Raw genomic sequence first — 4,155 nt, 5'->3', positions numbered from 1 at the left:
CAACTCTTAAGATCACTAGCAAGCACAAGCCCAGATCAAGACCCTGCATTTTCCAGTTGCCTTCAGCTCATCTTCTTAATAGGAGGACCGCACTCTGAAGGACAGCCTTGGCCAATGCGAAACCAAAATGTTAAGACTACAAAAGGTGTTTTTGTTTTGTTTTGTTTTGTTTTGTTTTTGCATCAGTTTGTTTGGTTTTGTAAGCTCCTGGTGCTCAAAGAAATCTGTCAATGCACCATCTGAATGCAAACTTAAGAAACAGACAACTGAGGGGCTAAATCCCATTGTTTTTTATACTTTAAAATATTTAAATGCACAATGTGCAAAAAAGATTACAAAACAAACAAACAGGAAATCATGTCATTACACCATCTGGGATGCAAACTTAAGAAGCAGGCAACTGAGGGACTAAATCCCATGGTTTATACTGTAAAATATTTAAATACACAGTGTGCAAAAAATATTACAAAACAAGCAAAGAAACAGGAAATCATGTCCAATCCAAAGGACAGAAAACATCAATGAAGATCAGCTGTGGACTTACTAGGAAAATACTATATATATATACATATAATGAAGGAAAATGTAGGGAAAGAACTAAAGGATACCAGGAAAATAATGAATGAACAATATGAAAATCTCAATAAAGAGATAGAAATTTCAATAAAGAACCAAACAGAATTCTGGAGTTGAAGACCACAATATCTGAAATGGTTCAACAGATTGGAGTTGGTAGTGAAAGAATGAGTGAACTTGAAAACAAGATAACTGAAATGAGAAACCGGGGCCTCCCATGTGGGAAGCATGTGCTCAACTGCTAGAGCCACATCTGTTCCCTCTTTTTATTTCTATGGGACTCAGTAGTAATGTCTTCCTTTTCATTTCTGATTGTAGTTATTGGTAGTCTCTCTTTTTCTCTCTTCGTCAGTCTAGCTAAAGATTTTTCAGTTTTATCACTCTTTAAAAAGAAACAACATTTGGTATTATTGCTCCTCACTATTTTTTTATTGTCTATTTCATTTATCTTCAATTAATTTTCATTATATACTTTCTTTTGCTCACACTGGGTATAGTAAGCTCTTCTTTTTCAACATGCTTCCATTTTAACATTAGGTATTTGATTTGATATCTTTCTTCTGTTTTAATGTAAGTATCTAGAGCTATAAATTTCTTTAATGTATTCCATAAGTTTAAGTATGTTGTATTTTCATTTCCATTCACCTTAACACTTTTTTTTAATTGCTCTTCTGATTTGTTCTTTGATCCATTGGTTGTTTAAGAGTCCATTTTTTAATTTCCACATATTTGTGAATTTTCCAGTTATCCTTCTCATTAATTACTAGCTTTACTTCCTTGGTGTCAGAGAGATACATTATATGATTTCAATATTTTAAAATTTATTGGATCTTGTTTTGTGACCCAAAATATTGTCTATTTTGGAGAATGAGTCATGTGCACTAGAGAATAATGTGTATTCTGCTAATATTGGGTGAAGTGTTCTATGTCTGTCTGCTAGGTCTAGTTGGTTTATGCTATCATTCATTTCCTCTCTATTTTCTTATTGATCTTCTGTCTAGATTTTCTATCCATTAGTGAAATTGTACATTGCATGTAATGTAAAACTATCTATTTCTCCCTTCAGATATGTCAATATTTCCTTCATATACTTTGGGGATCTATCATTAGGTGCCTATGTATTTTCAATCATTATTTCTTCTTCTTCTTCTCTTTTTTGTCGAATTGACCTCTTTATCTGCATATAGTGTAATTTCTTTATCCCTCGTGGCTGTTTATATATATATGTGTGTGTGTGTGTGTGTGTGTGTGTCAATTTTTTTCTTTTTTTTTTAATTGTTTTTTGCTTTTTTATTGGTATTAAATACTTATGTATATACCTGTTTTGAACAGCTATGATAAATGGTAGTTTTCCACTATCATTAAGAAAGTAAGTTTTTAGTGTGCATGTTCCTGGAAGTCTTGTCACTTAACCTTATGTCAAACATTTGCAAGACTACTACTAGGGAATTAAAGGAAAGTTGCAAACCTACTATTGTATTTTACTCTTTTGAGGTCAGAAAGGCTGCTAAATTCTAGTTTCTATCCATGAATAACTTACAGGATTAGCTTTGTTTTAATAAATTTTTTCTATGAACGCCTTTGTTAGGGATATCAAGTTACATCTTAAACTCAGTTACTTCATTACAGCTGGATCTCCTAACAAAGATAGTAGTAATAAGAGATAAAAGTCTGGATGTAAGAATTCCACTAGGTGTAAGCAAAACTTCAGAACTCGAGACAGTGCCTGAACAGAGTACTATAGTACAGCGTGACAAGGTACAAAGTTACAAAAAAAAAAAAAAAGGAACTAAAGCCAAGCTTCAATATAATTTGCAACTTTGGTAAACTATTTTGCTTTCAAATTTTGGGGTATCTGGAAAGCTTAAGATATGTTAAAGCCTCTAAAAACATAGCCCCCAGTATTCATTCATTCAAGATATACTGAATAAAAACTGTGTGCCATTGGGATCCAAGAATAATCTGGTATAGAACCAATGAGTTACACAATATCGACACCAAGCATTTAACTCTCTGCTGCCAGGAATAAACAGTGGCAATTCATGACATCTTATGATTTGTCCAGTCAGGAAAGAAGGTTTATGAAATCAGTAAATGCCATTTTAAAAAGGGTCTTCTGTCAGAAATAATCTATCAATTCAAGATAGTCCTTTCAGCAAAATGCAGTATTATACCCTCAGTACTTTATAAATGGAATTTTCTTCTACTTGTATCCATTTCCCGGGGCTTATGGACCCATTCATATTCTCCATATTTAGAATCAAAGGTTCCTTTCTGAAGAGATCTTAATTTTAAGGTAAAACGTGGACCAAGCTCCTGAATTCCTACTTTCTTTTCACTCTTGAATATGTATCTGTGAAATCTGAAGAAGATATAATCTCGCTGATTGTGGAATGTGGCAACCTGCCTTCCAATAAATTGAGGATTATGGGGAAATAGAGATGCAAACATACGTCCAATGGAATGACCCAGCCGTGTTGTAAAATTATTCAGAATTATTTCAGGAATGTGCTCTTTGGGGTCCTTGCCTTTTTTCTTAATTTCTTTCCGCAGACGAACACTACTCATTTTAAAATGAGCCGTTGGACCATGTGGCAAGTGACTCAAAATAAGTCCATTTGGTGTTTTACGATCTTCATTAACAACGATCAGATCTGTGAAATCTCTCGAGATGCACTGTGGAATAATTTTTTTTAGAGCCAGTCCTCTTCTGTAATAGACATGTGAGTTTGGTATAACTGTAGAGAGCTGTTCACAGAGTCGTACTGTTCTCCCATGAGGTCTATCTGATGTTGTGATGAGAATCTTGGGAGAAGTTTGTCTGTTGAAGTAAGAAGCAAATTCATCTGTAGCTTCATCATAAGCAACCTCTTCGTCATTAGGGTCTACTATGGTTTCATCAGGTACTCGCTGGTTGTCAATGGTCTTGGGTGTAGGCTTTGGTGGAGCCTTATCACCAAGAGCCTCTCTCTCCTTTTTAAGTTTTTTCTTAGCTTCCAACTTTTCCTTCCGCTGCTGCTGTTTCCACCGCGTGAACATTAAGTGTCGCCGCTGCTTGTTCTTAATCTCGGAAATGCTGAAGCCGGGGGGAAAAGCAGCCGCTTTCGGGACTTGCGCCCCGCTTTCTGCCGCCCCGTCCCCAGGGACTGCAGTCTCCAGAGGCTTTTCAGAATCGGCTTTCCGTTTCAGCCCTTTCTTCCCGCTGCCATCGCTCCTAAGCCCGGCTTTCGCCATGATGTTTGCTCCTTTGGTCATCTACGGAAGCCTGTGTGTGTCAATTTTATCTACTCTTGGTATAACTATTCCAGCTCTCTTTTGTTTACAGTTTGTCTCGTATATATTTTTTCCATCCATTCACCTTCAGCCTACCTGTATCTTTGAATTTAAGATGAATCTTTTGTAAGCAGGATATCATTTTTGTCATGCTTGTTTATCCTTTCTACCAAGCTTCACCTTTTGGCTAAAGAGTTTATTCCATTTACATTTAAAATAGCTGTTTATAAAGAAGGAATTTCTTCTGCCATTTTATCTTTGTAAATTTGAATATCATTTATTTGTCTCTCTATTCTTCAGTTAATG

The 4,155-nt window shown here is 35.4% G+C and overlaps 1 pseudogene; it reads right to left on the bottom strand.

The window, feature by feature from the left end:
- Positions 1-1,965: 1,965 nt before the first annotated feature.
- Positions 1,966-3,824, bottom strand: LOC101424643 (ribosome production factor 1 pseudogene; annotated as a pseudogene).
- Between the last annotated feature and the right edge of the window lie 331 nt (positions 3,825-4,155).

The sequence above is a fragment of the Dasypus novemcinctus genome, chromosome 10 (genome assembly GCF_030445035.2).
Source record: "Dasypus novemcinctus isolate mDasNov1 chromosome 10, mDasNov1.1.hap2, whole genome shotgun sequence".
Taxonomy (NCBI): domain Eukaryota; kingdom Metazoa; phylum Chordata; class Mammalia; order Cingulata; family Dasypodidae; genus Dasypus; species Dasypus novemcinctus.
Note: the sequence above shows the minus strand (reverse complement) of the source record. Positions and strands in the feature narration are given on the sequence as shown.